The sequence below is a fragment of the Tamandua tetradactyla genome, chromosome 2, assembly GCF_023851605.1.
Source record: "Tamandua tetradactyla isolate mTamTet1 chromosome 2, mTamTet1.pri, whole genome shotgun sequence".
Taxonomy (NCBI): Eukaryota; Metazoa; Chordata; class Mammalia; order Pilosa; family Myrmecophagidae; genus Tamandua; species Tamandua tetradactyla.
The window spans coordinates 2,691,770-2,707,077 of record NC_135328.1 but is presented as its reverse complement, the minus strand read 5'-3'; the positions used below and the strand labels follow the sequence as shown (position 1 = coordinate 2,707,077).

The window sequence follows — 15,308 nt, the reverse complement described above, 5'->3', positions numbered from 1 at the left end:
ACAGATGATACAGAAGCCACAAAATTGAATGAGATCATAGGTCATAATATGTAACCAGGCCATTGGGAAAGTTTTCAAGAGTTACAGGAACTAAAGTAAGAGAATTTTTAAACTCTCTGAAATGAACACTTTCATATGTAGAAATGTAAATTTATAGATTCTTTAATATGGGTTATTTTATCAACCTTTACTAAATGTTTATCCCCAAGAAGCCATTCTGCTTCTAAGAGTCTATCGTACAAAAATTTCTACAAAATTTCTTACACAGATATTAATTATATTGTATGAAAGACTGAAAAATTGCAAATAACCTAAATGATAATCAGTGAATGGTTAAATTACAGTATATTGTATATCTATACAATGGCTTACTTTATTGCCTTAAAAATAACAAAACATATAGGCTAAGCCCCCAGTCTTGGGGTTTGTTCATATGAAACTTAACCCCACAGGAGATAGGTCAAGCCTACTTAAAATTAAGCCTGAGTAGAAGAAGCCAGACAAAAAATAAAGTTTAAAAACAGCTGAAACTAACCATGATACACACTTAAGTGGTAGAAATCATAAAACAACAACACAACAAGGAAGTTATTTCCATAAAAATCAAGATACTCATTACTTTAAGAGGAAAGTGAGGAGTGTTTGATTGGGAAGAAAACAGCCAAAAGGCTGCTGGGATGCTGGCAAGATTCTATTAAGCTGTACATTTTATTTTAAGTATTTTAATACATTCTGTAAGACTCTATTTTATGCATTAAAAAAAAACATATATCAAGAAAAAGTCATACCTGAATTCGTTATATTGAAACTGCAAAGATCAAAGATGAGGAGAAAATTTTTAAAGCAGCCAGAGGGAAATGTTGATTGGATTACCTTCAAAGCAGCAGAATCTGACTTCTCAACAAAAGCAACAGTGAAAATCAGAAAGCGTTAGACTGATAGCTTCGATATGCTGAGAGAAAATACTATCAAATCTTCTATACCCAGAAAAAACATCTCTTTCAAGAATGAAAGTGAAATAAAGACAATATGAAATAAGTAGAAACAGAGTATTTATGTCCAATAAACACTCATTTTGAAATGAAAGAATATTCTTCAGACAGAAAGAAAATGAACCCAAATGGAAGGTTTGAGATACAAGAGTGAATGAAGAACAAAGAAAATCGTAAACATATAGATAAACATTTAATGTATCACTATATAATATAATCATAATAGTGTCATATGAAGTTTTTTAAGTTAGAATTTTAAAACATACAACAATACAGTGATTAAAATTAAAATGTTTTTTCCCAACCCATACAGCTTCCCCCCCCAAAAAAATTAATATGTTTTAAAATTATGTGTTCATGAGAAGGATTAGGACACATTAATTTAGACTTTGATGAGTATTATATGTTAAAATATCTAAGGTAACCAACCACTTAAAGAATTAAAATAGAGTATATAGCTTCCAAACTAATATAGGGGGAAAAGACTAAAAAGAGAACCAAAAAACCCCTGCTAATGAAAAAGAAAACAAAAGAGAAAAAATTGCAAGACAAATACAAAAGTCAATTGTGGTGGGACTTCCAACTACGGCAGAATGAAGAGGTCAGTGAATTCTCTCCCCCCAAAAAACAAGACAGGGTACATGGGTGATCCAGTGGTAGAATGCTCACCTTCCATGCGGGGGAGACCCAGGTTCAATTCCTGGATCGTGTACACACACACACCCCCAAAAAATATAGGGCAGATAGTTTTCAAAAAATGAATAAATAAACCATTTCAGTGCTCTGGAGATCAACCAAAGGCAAAAAACAAATTCATTTGGAGCATTCAAAGTCCCTAGTGACTGTCATTGAAACCAGTAAGCATGGTAGAAAATGAACCAGGTTGGGAAAACTAGCAGCATTGCTAGTAGGTTGCAATCTCAATTGCAGCAAGTGCCACAGTAGCCAGAAATTTAACAATGAGAACCTGTGTTTTAGCTTGCTAATTGCTTGCAGAATGCAATATACCAGAAATGGAATGGCTTTTAAAAAGGGACTTTATCAAGCTAAAAGTTTACAATTCTAAGTCTATAAAAATATTCATACTAAGGCATCCAGAGAAAGATAACCTTGACTCAAGAAAGGTCGATGTCTGTCACATGAGAATGCATGTGGCTGATGTCTGCTGGTCCTTGTTCCCAATTCTGTTGCTTCCTGCTTCTGATGGCAGTGGTTTCCTCTCTAAGCATCTGTGGGCCTTCGCTTAACTTCTCCAGGATACAGCTCTACGCTCTTGCTTAACATCTCATGGGAAGGCACATGGTGACATCTGATGGGCTCTGCATCTCCAAGCATCCTTGTCTAGGCATCTGCATTCTCTGTCAGCCTGCCAAGCATCCCCAAATGTCTGAATCTCTGTTGGCTCTGAAGTAACTGTTAGCTTTCTCAGCTCCTGGCATCTCCTGGGACTTCTGCATTTCCAAATTCCGTCTGCATCTTCAACTAAGGTTTCTTCAAATGTTTCCCCTTTAATGGACTCCAGTAAACTAAGCAAGACCCAGCTTGAATGGAAGGAGTCATATTTCCATCTAAGCAAAAGGTCACACCCTCAATTGGGTGTGCCACATCTCCATAGAAATAATCCAATCAAAAAGTTTCGGGCGGGCCATGGTGGCTCAGCAGGCAAGAATGCTTGCTTGCCATGCCAGAGGACCCAGGTTCGATTCCCAGTGCCTGCCCATGTAAAAAAAAAAAAAAAAAATGGTTTCCACCCTACAATATTGCTGTTTTCATTTAGTTAATTAGTTATCTTTGGGTGCATGGTCTGGGAATCAAACCTGGTCTCCACATGAAAGGCAAGCATTCTACCACTGAACCACCTGTGCACCCAGTATTGAATCAGGATTAAAAGAAACATAGCTAGGACTTCCGGGTCAAGATGGCGGCTGAACAACGTGCACATTTTAGTTCATCCTCCAGAACAACTACTAAATAACCAGACACAGTACAGAACAGCTCCTGGGGCCACATCAGTGACCAGACACACAGCATACCCCAGTCTGGACCAGCTGGACCGGCTGCGAGCACCCCCCAGAACCATGAGTTCCCAAACCTGCAGCGGCCAGCGCCCCTCCCCCACAGGCTGCTTCCCAGAGGGGAAAGGAAAGGACTTTAACAGCAGCAGGGACTGGGCACAATCAAACACCAATTGTGGAACTAATTAACAAATTCTGAGTACTAAAAATAGGCCCCCAGCTTTGGTGAACCTGATCAATGCGGAGGTTGCTCATTTTTGCCCCAGTGCCAAGGGGGCAGGACTGACAGAAAAAGGGGGGAAAAAAAAGAAGGAAACAGAGGTTTTTTGTGGCTGTGTATCTACAAAGGCTTGACTGCCTCTGGATACAGCGGCAGGACTTTTCAGGCTGCAACTGCCCCAGGCATAGGCAGAAGTGAGCTCTTTTGGGGGCTTGTCTGGAGCCTGTGCCCTTCCCCAGGGGAGGGGTGAAGCCCCACCCAGGTGGAATCCCTCCATCAAGGGATTCAGACACCAGGGCTTGGTAATTTGAACCCATTAAAACCAGCCTACAACCTCTCCTCTGTCTCCACCATGCCCCCAGCTTGGAGAGTCTGCCAAAGTTAAAGGTACCGCATCATCTTATGCTGGTGGGACCTGCAGTCAGACAAGCGCCACACACAGGGCAGGATAAGAAAAACAGAGTCCAGAGACTTCACAGGAAAGTCTTTCAATCTGCTGGGTCTCACCCTCAGGGAAAACCAACGCAGGTGACTCTTTCCTCCTGATAGGAGGCCAGTTTGGTCTGGGAAAATCTGGCTGGGGTCTATAATATCTAAGTAGACCCTCCTAAGTGTGGGGGAAGGGGGAAGGCACCACACAAGCAGGGCAAAAAACAAGAAAACAAGAACTGAAAAATTCTCCTCTGTCAAACAAAACTTAAGCTAAAGGTCCAGATAAAGCTGAACAGAATGTCAAAGAACAGATAGACAACAAATTCATCCAGCAAGAAAACCCTAGATAAAAGAAGTGAAAGCAATCTCCAGAATAAACTAATTAAGGTAATTAAATGCCTAGACACCAGCAAAAAATAATAAATAACACTAGGGAAATTGAAGATATGGCCCAGTCAAAGGAACAAAGCAACAATTCAAATGACATACAGGAACTGAAACAATTAATTCAGAATGTATGAACAGACATGGAAAACCTCATCAAAAACCAAATCAGTGAATTGAGGTAGGATATAAAGAAGGCAAGGAAAGAACAAAAAGAAGAAACTGAAAGTCTGAAAAACAAATCACAGAACTTATGGAAATGAAAGACACAGTAGAAGAGATGAAAAAACAATGGAAACCTACAATGGTAGATTTTGAGAGACAGAACATAGGATTTCAAAACTGAAGGATGGAACATCTGAAATCCAACAAGAAACAGAAAGTATAGGGGAAAAAATGGAAAAATATGAGCAGGGACTCAGGGAATTGAAAGACAATATGAAGCGCATGAATATGCATGTTGTGGGTGTCCCAGAAGGAGAAGAGAAGGGAAAAGGAGGAGAAAAACTAATGGAGGAAATTATCACTGAAAATTTCCCAACCCTTATGAAAGACTTAAAATTACAGATCCAAGAAGTGCAACATACCCCAAACAGAATAGATCCAAATAGACATACTCCAAGACATTTAATAATCAGAATGTCAGAGGTCAAAGAGAAAGAGAGGATCTTGAAAGCAGCAAGAGAAAAGCAATCCATCACATACAAAGGAAACCCATTAAGACTATGCGCAGATCTCTCAGCAGAAACCATGGAGGCGAGAAGACAGTGGGATAATATATTTAAATCATTAAAAGAGAAAAACTGCCAACCAAGAATTCTATATCCAGCAAAATTGTCCTTCAAAAATGAGGGAGAAATTAAAACATTTTCAGACAAAAAATCACTGAGAGAATTTGTGACCAAGAGACCAGCTCTGCAAGAAATACTAAAGGGAACACTAGAGACAGATACGAAGACAGAAGAGAGAGGTGTGGAGAAGAGTGTAGAAAGGAAGACTATGAGTAAAGGTAAGAAGAAGGAAAATTAGATATGACATATAATATCCAGAAGGCAAAATAGTAGAAGAAAGTACTACCCATGCAGTAATAACACTGAATGTTAATGGATTAAACTCTCCAATCATAAGACATAGTCTGGCAGAATGGATTAAAAAACAGGACCCATCTATATGCTGTCTCTACTCAAAGGACACGAGACCAAGGACACAAATGGACATTTACACATCAATGTTTATAGCAGCGTTATTAACAATTACCAAGAGATGGAAACAACCAAAATGTCCATCAACAGCCAGTTGGCTAAATAAACTGTGACATTTACATACGATGGAATATTATGCAGTTGTAAGACAGAATAAAGTTATGAAGTATGTAACAACATGGATGGACCTTAAGGACGTTATGCTGAGTGTGATTAGCCAGAAACAAAAGGACAAATACTGTATGGTCTCACTGATATGAACTGACATTAGTGAATAAACTTGGAATGTTTCCTTGGTAACAGAGACCATCAGGAGATAGAAATAGGGTAAGATATTGGGTAATTGGAGCTGAAGGGATACAGATTGTGCAACAGCACTGAATATAAAAACTCAGAAATGGACAGCACAATACTACCTAACTGTAACGTAATTATGTTAAAACGTAGTTAAAACTATGCATGTGAGAATGATAGAGGGAGGAGGGCTGGGGACATAAATGAAATCAGAAAGAAAGATAGATGTTAATGATCGAGATGGTATAATCTAGGAATGCCTAGAGTGTATAATAATAGTGAAATGTACAATGTACAAATTTTAAAAAATGTTTTTGCATGAGGAAGAACAAAGGAATGTCATTATTGCAGGGTGCTGAAAATAGGTGATAATTAATACTTTAAAATGTCACCTTATGTGTGAGTCTAAAGCAAAAAATGTTTGTTACAAAATTTATATTTTGACTAGAGCATTTCCTAATATAATATAACTCATGTAGATAGTTTGATTGAATGTCATAAGTACTTGGAATCTCAGGTAGGACATGAGATTTTGTTGATTTGTCCAGAGTGATGCCCCAATGAATCCCAGAGTGATTTGATCAGTGACTGGGAAAGTATTTGCAAGCCCCCTTCGGGGAATGGTGAGAGTGGGGAGAAATTCAACTTCCCCAAGTTGAATTCTTGATATTCTCACAAGCAGTGTGGACAACCAAAGCTATAGGCTGAGCCCCCAGTCTTGGGGTTTGTTCATATGAAACTTAACCCCACAAAGGATAGGTCAAGTCTACTTAAAATTTAGGCCTAAGAGTCACCCCCAAGAGAGCCTCTTTTGTTGCTCAAATGTGGCCTCTTTCTCCAGCCAACATGATGAGCAGTCTCACCACCCTCCCCCTCTCTCCGTGGAACATGACTCCCAGGGGTGTCGACCTTCCTGGCAACGTGGGAAAGAGATCCTGGAATGAGCTGAGACGCAGCATCAAGAGACTGAGAAAAACCCTAGAATGAGCTGAGAATTAACATCAGGGATTGAGAGAACCTTCTCGACCAAAGGGGGAAGAGTGAAATAAGACTAAGTGTCAATGGCTGAGAGATTCCAAACAGAGTTGAGAGGCTATCCTGGAGGTTATTCTTATGCATTAAGTAGATATCACCTTGTTGTTCAAGATGTAGTGGAGAGGCTGGAGGGAACTGCCTGAAAATGTAGAGCTGTGTTCCAGTAGCCATGTTTCTTGATGATGATTGTATAATGATATAGCTTTCATAATGTGACTGTGTGATTGTGAAAACCTTGTGTCTGATGCTCCTTTTAGCTACTATATCAACAGAAGAGTAGACCATACGGAATAAAAATAAATAATAGGGGGAACAAATGTTAAAATAAATTTAGTTTGAAATGCTAGCGGTAAATGAAAGCGGGGTAAGGGGTATGGTATGTATAATCTTTTTTTTTCTCTGTTATTGTTTTATTTCTTTTTCTGTTAACTTTTTGTTTTTTTCTAAATCGATGCAAATGTTCTAAGAAATGATGAATATGCAACTATGTGATATATTAAGAATTACTGATTGTATATGTAGAATGGAATGATATCTTAATGTTTTGTTTGTTAATTTTTTTTAATTAATAAAAAAAGTTTAAAAAAAAAAAAGAAACATGACCGTCCCCACAAATTAGATCAGAAAAAGGCATGAGTTTTCTGAAGTACATAACAGCTTCAAACTAACACACCCTGGAAATGATTGAGCCAAAGAAGACCTGGATGAACTCTCCACAAAGCCCTTGTTGACTAGGAAACATTTAGGAACCGCCTGAAATTTGAAATGGTTCCCTATTCCACACACATCCATTAGCATTTAATGGAAGCTTATTGGCTCAAGTTGTTCGAGAATATCCTCTATCTAAACCATTGACTGACCAATAAGTTATGCAAACACAGGGATAATTCCCAGGAAGCCAGACTAATAAATAAAAAAAAAGAATTTTTGAAGTCCAATCAGATGCATCAACCTCAAACCAAAGAGTACACAAATTCCACCGATTAAGTCTAGACAAGTTACAAAAAATTATAACAAAACAAAAATACTGTTGTGGAAGAAAATCAAAGTCCAAAGTTGCTACATTATATTGTCTAAAATGTCCAGTTTTCAATTAAAAATTATAGGATTTTCCAAGAAATTCTCAGCCCTACTCATACTGAACCAAGAATTGCATATCCAGAAAAACTATATTTCAAATAGTAAATCTAGATGAAAATACTACCAGACTGTTAGAATAACTAGACAGAAAATCAACAAGGATATGAAAGATATGAACAAAACTATTAAGCAATTTGACTTAACTGAGTCCTCTATACATATCCAAATGCACATGGAACATTCTTCAGGATTAGACAATATGCTAAACCATTAAACAAGTGTTAGTGAATTTAAAAGTATTGAAATCATACAAATATTTACTTTGCTTTTAATAGAACTAAATTAGGAAAAAACAAGAGGAAAAAATTGGGAGAAAGCCACAAATATTTGGAAACTAAACAACACACTTCTAAACAACCCATGGGTGGTAGAAGAAAGTTACAAAGTAAATTAGCAGATATTTTAAACTGAATTTTAAAAACGCAACATATCAAAACTTAAGGGGTGCAGCTCATTTAGTGCTTAGGCTAAATTTTTTAGGTTTAAAGATCATTAATGGAAAAAAAGAAGGATCTCATTCAATAATCTAAGCTTCCACCTAAGAAATTAGAAAAAAAGGATAAGCAAACTAAACCCAAAGAGAGCAAAAGGAAGGACACAAAGATTAGAGCAGAAATCATTGAAATGGAAAATACAAAAACAAAGCAGAAAAAAAAATGGAAACAAAACTTGTTTCTTTGAAAAAAATTTTAAAAATCAACAAACTGTTAGCTAGACTGAATAAGAAAGAAAGAAAAGACTAAAATTTTCAAAATCAGAAATGAAGGAGAGCATATTGCTATGAATTCTGTAGGACTTAAAAGGCTTCTAAGAAAGTATGGGCAAAGTCCCTTGTGGGATGGGAGAAAAAATAGGGAACTATTGAACTTTACCATCAGGGAATCCCCTGATACAGTGTCAAACGTTAGGGACACCCAAATAAGGCCAAGCCCTTGATCTTGAGGCTTACTGTTGTAAAGCTTATGTAGCTAGTGGAGAAGTTTAGCCTACCGATAGGTATGCCTTAAGAGTTACTTCTGGAGGACCTTTTTTGTTGCTTAGATGTGGCCTCACTCTCTCTAAACCCAACTTTTCAAGTGAAATCATTGCCCTCCCCACTACATGAGACATGACATCCAGGAGTGAAAGTCTCCCTGGCAGCATGGGAGATGGCTCCCAGGGATGAGTCCAGCCCTGGCACCATGGGATCAACAATTTCATCTCGACCAAAAGAGGGGAAAGAAGTGTAACTAGTAAAGTATCAGAGGCTGAGAGAGTTCAAATAGAGTTGAGAGGCCACTCTGGAGGTCACTCTTATGCAAGCCTCAGTTAGACATTGCTACCTAACATAACTTGCCAAACCCCAACCAAAACCATTCCAGCCAATCCTAAAGAACACTAGGGCAATATATAAGATTCTACAAAGGTTCCATGTACTAGGGTAACTTTCCAGAAACCTACAACCTCCAGGTGGGTCCCTGGACCAGATGAGTCCTGAAAGTTAGAGGGTACAACCTCTCCAGAACATCAGCTAGTTCCATCTCCCTACCCCATATTATTGACAGCACCATCCAACATGAAAAAGTTAGAATGACCATACCCCAAATACCCCTAAAGAGTGAGAAAGAAAGATGAAAGGTGATGGTGGAGTTATACAAAGAAGGTCGAGTTTAACAAACAAATATGATTGCTGTATCATTAAATTGATGCTTCTTTTAGTCACCACTGTCTTAGAGCAGCTAGAAGTTAAAACCTAAAATTGTGGAATTGTAACTAACCAATACCAAACTCTAAAATCTGTTCTACAGCTAATTGTTGTGCAGTACTTTGAAATTTATTGCTTTTTTGTATATATGTTATTTTTCACCAAAAAAGTCAATTGTGATGATAAAAAAATAAAAAATAAAATTTAAAAAGCCTGCTAAGGGAATACTGTGCATAACTGTACACCAACAAGTTAGACTATATGGATGAAATAGATAAAGCACTAGAAATAATTTATAACCAAAAGTTATAAATACTTTTGCAAGGAAAATATGAAGCAATCATTAATGATTTTTTTTAAAAAAAAAAAAAAGCAGGTTCAGTGGTAGAATATTCACCTTACATGCGGGAGACCCAGGTTTGGTTCAGGGACCATGTACCCCCCCCCAAAAAAAAAACAAACAAATAGAAGGGCTCTTTCCAAACCTGATAAAGATTGTTTATAAAAGAACTACAGCTAACATCAAACTTTCATACTTAAAGATGAAAGACTGAATGATTTTCCTCTATGTTCAAAAACAAGGCTAAGTTTTTCACTCTTGCCATTGTATTCAACATTATACTAGAAGGGAAGGAATAAAACTGTCTTTACTTACAGATAACATAATCCTTTATATACAAAATCTTAAAGGATCCACTTTAAAAAACTACTAGAACTAAAATGAATTCATGAAGTTCTTAGGATATGAGAGTAATATACAAAAAATAAATTATATTTCTATATAACAACAATCCAAAAATAAAATTGAGAATATTCTATTCACTGTAGCATAAAAAAGAATAAAATACTAGAGTTAATTTTAACAAAATCACAAGACTTGTACATTAAAAGCTATAAAGTATTGCTGAAAGAAAAAGGAGAACAAAAGGAATTTCACTTCCCAATTGACTATAAACCGTGATGAAGATCCTATAGTATTGTCTTGAGGACAGATATGCAGATCAATAGAACAGAATTGAGATTCCATAAACAAACTCTTGCATTTATAGGTAACTGATTTTTTACAAAGGTACCAATATAATTCAATGGGGAAAGAATAATGCTGGGCAAATGGAGTATCTCATGCAAAAAAAAAAAAGATGAATTTGGACCCTTACTACAAACTGTTAGAAAGAAAGCTGTACCTGAAAGAGTAAACACTTACTCAATTGTGGAGAAGAAAAGAATTTATTCACAAGCTTGCAAGAATGGGCGCACAACCAAATTGTGGTAGCTGGCGCGCCAAGCGATAGAATACACAGATTTTATACCCTGAGCTTAGCATGCAGGTCCCTCCCCTGTTTCTCTGCTAACTGGGTACTCCAGAGGTTACAGCCTAAGACCAGATAGTCTTTCTACCGAAGTTTCTCTCTTTTGATTACACTTTGCATTTCAATGACCCTGGCCGTTACTTATTTAAACTTATTTTTTCCTATATAAGGATTTGACGTCAATTCTAGGTTTGCATCAGAGGCCTCTCCTTTCCCTGCCTGCAAGACCAGGCTGAGATATTTTGCAGCCATTTGTTTAGTTAGTTTCATTTCTCTCATCTTGCACCATCTTGTGAGAAAGCTAAACCTAATTTTATTCTTACAAAACTATTCTCAAAAGTGAACTCCACATGGATCATAGAACTAAATGAAAGTGCTAAATCTACAAAGCTTTTAGAAAAAAATAAAAGGAGAAAATCTTTGCAGCCTTGGTGTGCTGGTTTGAAAGGAAGTATACCCCCTAGAAAAGCTATGTTTTAATCAAAATCCCATTTCATAAAGGTAGAATAATCCCTATTCAATACTGTATGTTTGAAACTCTAATCAAATCATCTCCTTGGATGATGTGATTTAGTCAAGAGTGGTTGGTAAGTTGAATTAGGTGATGACATGTCTCCACCTATTTGGGTGGGTCTTGATTGGTTTATTGGAGTCCTATAAAAGAGGAAACATTTTGGAGAATGGGAGATTCAGAGAGAGCAGAGAATGCTGCAGCACCACGAAGCAGAGAGTCCACCAGCCAGTGACCTTTGGAGATGAAGGAGGAAAACGCCTCCTGGGGAGCTTCATGAAACCGGAAGCCAGGAGAGAAAGCTAGCAGATGACACCATGTTCACCACGTGCCTTTCCAGCTGAGAGAGAGAAGCCTTGACTGTGTTCGCCACGTGCCCTCTCACTTGAGAGAGAAGCCCTGAACTTCATTGGCCTTCTTGAACCAAGATGTCTTTCCCTAGATGCCTTAGATTGGACATTTCTGTAGACTTGCTTTAATTGGGACATTTTCTCGGCCTTTGAACTGTCAACTAGCAACTTATTAAATTCCTCTTTTTAAAAGCCATCTGTTTCTGATATATTGCATTCCGGCAGCTAGCAAACTAGAACACTTGGGTTAAACAAGGAGTTCTTTAATATGGCACCAAAAGCATGATCCATTTTTAAAAAGTGAAAAATTGGACTTTATCAAAACTTAAAACTTTAATGCTTCAAAAGAAACCATTAAGAATATGAAAAGACAAGCCACAGCCTAGGAGAAAATTCACAAATCATGTATCAGATAAAGGACTTGTATCCAGTTGTTCTAGTTTGCTAGCTGCCGGAGTGCAACACACCAGACACGGATTGGCTTTTAATAAAAGGGGATTTATTTTGTTAGTTCTTCAAAGGAAAGGCAGCTAACTTTCAACTGAGGTTCTTTCTTACATGGAAAGGCACAGGATTGTCTCTGCTGGCCTCCTCTCCAGGCCTCTGGGCTCCCACAACTTTCCCTGGGGTGATTTCTTTCTGCATCTCCAAAGGCCTGGCTGAGCTGCAAGTGCTGAGATGAGGTATGCTGAACTGGTTGGGCTATGCTACATTGAGCACTCTCATTTAAGCACCAGCCAATTAAGTCAAACATTATTCATTGCAGCAGGCATACCTCCTAGCTGACTACAGATGTAATGAGCAACAGATGAGGTTCACATATCATTGGTTCATGTCCGCAGCAACAGAACTAGGTACATTCACCTGGCCAAGGTGACAACTGAATCTAACTACATGTCCACCCCTTGTCAACTTGGCGACTACACACATCACCTTAAACAATATTAAGGTGCAAAAAATTCTCTTCTGGCTATGGACCTGTGAATCTCAAAAAAGTTGTCTGGTGCCAATATACAAAGGAGGACATTCACAGGATACAGGTTTTCATTTCCATAGGGAGAAACCGGAAGAAACACAGATGTAAAACCTGCAGGGCAAGCGCCATTGGATTTCAAAGTCTGAAAGTCATTTATCCTTCAGCTTTAGAAAGTGGCAGTCCCACCCTTTCCAAGCGCCTATGCAGTGGCCCGCCTCTTTCCAAATCAACCTCGGGGAACATTGAGGAGACCACCTTTTTCTCAGCTCCGCTCTCTCCAGACATCAGGGTCACCCCTGGGCTCTTTGCCATTTCCGGGGCACACGCTCAACCCCTCCCTGTGGTGGCAGCCAGGCTCTCCCCAGTCCCCAAGGAGTATGCTATATCTTTTCCAAGGCCTGAGGCTGCACAACTCTTCCACTGCAACGAAATGGGAGACTCATCCTCTGTCCTCAGGGCAAACTCACCCTCTCCATGTATATGGGTGGATCCACTCTCCTGGCCGAGGTTTCTTGGCTTCAGACCTGAGCGTCCATGGTTCTCACTCTGCAAACTCCAATTTGTCCCTTTGTGTCCCCCTTTGTCCAGATTGGCAGTGGTTCTGTTTACACCAGCAGACTCTTCAAGCACTCCCGGACTTCTCCATCATTCTCTTCACAGTTCCTCCAAAATCTTCCCCTTAGCCATCCAAAAAACCATTCCAACATATCAGGTATTTGCAAACAGCAGCAGTACCCCACTCTCCGGTACCAAAATCTCTTCTAGTTTGCTAGCTGCCAAAATGCAATATACCAGAAACAGAATGGCTTTTAAAAAGGGGAATTTAATAAGTTGCTAGTTGACAGTTCTAAGGCCAAGAAAATACCCCAATTAAAACAAGTCTATAGAAATGTCCAATCTAAGTCATCCAGGGAAAGAGACCTTGGTTCAAGAAGGCCAATGAAGTTCAGGGTCTCTCTCTCAAGTGGAAAGGCACATGGCGAACACAGTCAGAATTTCTCTCTCATCTGAAAAGGCACATGGTGAACATGGTCAGGGTTCCTCTCTCATCTGGAAAGGCACATGGCAAACACAATGTCATCTGCTAGCTTCTTCTCCTGGCTTCCTGTTTCATGAGGCCCCCCGGGAGGCATTTTCCTTCTTCATCTCCAAAGATTGCTGGCTGATGGACTCTGCTTCTCATTGCTATGTCGTTCTGTTCTGCTCTCTCTGAATCTCTTTCACTCTCCAAAATGTTTCCTCTTCTATAGGACTCCAGAAACTTATCAGTGCCCACCCAAATGGGTGGAGACATGTCATCACCTAATCCAGTTTAACAACCACTCATGATTAAATCACATCTCCAGGGAGATGATCTGATTACAGTTTCAAACATACACTATTGAATAGGGATTATTCGGCCTTTATGAAATAAGATTTAGATTAAAACCTGGCTTTTCTAGGGGACATACATCCTTTCAAACCAGCACACCAGTATATTAAAGAGTTATTACAAATCAATAATTAGACAACCCAGTTTTTAGATAGGCAAAAGATTTTAAATATACATTCTATCAAAGAAAATACACAAATGACTAATAAACTTATGAAAGGGTTCTCAACATCATTACCTATTAGAGAAATGCCAATTAAAGCCACTGTGAAATACAGTCTCATCTGCTGCAGTGACTGTAATAAAAAAGACAATAGAAGTGTTGGTGAGACTGAAGAAATGGAAACTCTCATGCATAGCTGGTGGGAATATAAAATAGTATAGTCTTTTTGGAAAACTGGCAGTTTTCTGTAAAAGTTTAAAATGGTTCCACTTGACCAAGAGGACAATGCAAGATGTTCCAGGGTATAGTCTCCTCACAGAATCTTTGAACAACTAGCAAAAACCTGGCAGAGCCACCTTCCTCAGAACTCTGGAAAACAGTTAAAGAGTTGCAGTAAATGGGTTAATGGTGAATGCTGAAAAACAGAATGAGAAGCTCATGGTGCCCCTACTAGTGTCACCCACCTCCCCAGCTCAGTGTGGTGCAAGCTTGCACTCCCATTGTGGGCCCTGGCTCTGTTCTAGAGAGATCAGATAACCCCTAGGTAACATACGAGACTTCCTATATATTGGTGCCAGTCTGTCAGGTAGCAGTCTGAAATACTGAATCAGGAAACTTGTCTCTGGCTTGCACTCCAGAGAACTTGCCTGGCAGGCAGAATTAGCTTGCTGACAGTTGAAGCTTTGTGAGAAATAATTAAGTCAAAGTATCCTGGCGCAAAAAACTATCTGCTTTAAGAAATACAATGCAGCATCCAGGAAAGGGGAATATCTATTTGTAGGGAGTATAAGGGGGTATTTGAATTCCTGTAAATGGGGAGTTCCTATGGCCATGAGCCAGCATGAACCAGGACAAGAGGCAAGCTCAGAAAAGGCAGCAAGGACCTTGAACTTCACTTTCAACTTGAGCTGATTTTCTTAATTACAAGGCCAAAGTCTGAAGGGGAGTGCCAGCCAATGCACAACCAATTTGCAAACACTGTGAAAAGTGTTTTTTTGCCTTTGTTTGTTTGTTTTTATTAGCTCCTGGCACTCAAAGAAAACTCTGTCATACCAAACTTAGGGGACAAAGAGCTCAGGAACTAAATCCCTGAGTAAATATTTTTAAATATTATATTGTACAGTGTGCAACAAAAGATTACAAGACAAAGAAAGAAAGAGGAAATGATGGCACATCCAAAGGAAAAAGAGAAAAATCTAGAAACTATCAAAAAAGAAAACCAGACTAT

At 38.7% G+C, this 15,308-nt stretch overlaps 2 protein-coding genes across 6 annotated transcripts in view; one reads left to right on the top strand and one right to left on the bottom strand.

Annotated features, from left to right (window-relative positions):
• The window catches only part of CENPP (centromere protein P), a 387,615-nt gene that overhangs the window by 316,337 nt on the left and 55,970 nt on the right, over positions 1–15,308 (top strand). The gene's annotated exons all lie outside the window — the stretch shown is intronic.
• The window catches only part of ECM2 (extracellular matrix protein 2), a 96,957-nt gene that overhangs the window by 80,869 nt on the left and 780 nt on the right, over positions 1–15,308 (bottom strand). The gene's annotated exons all lie outside the window — the stretch shown is intronic.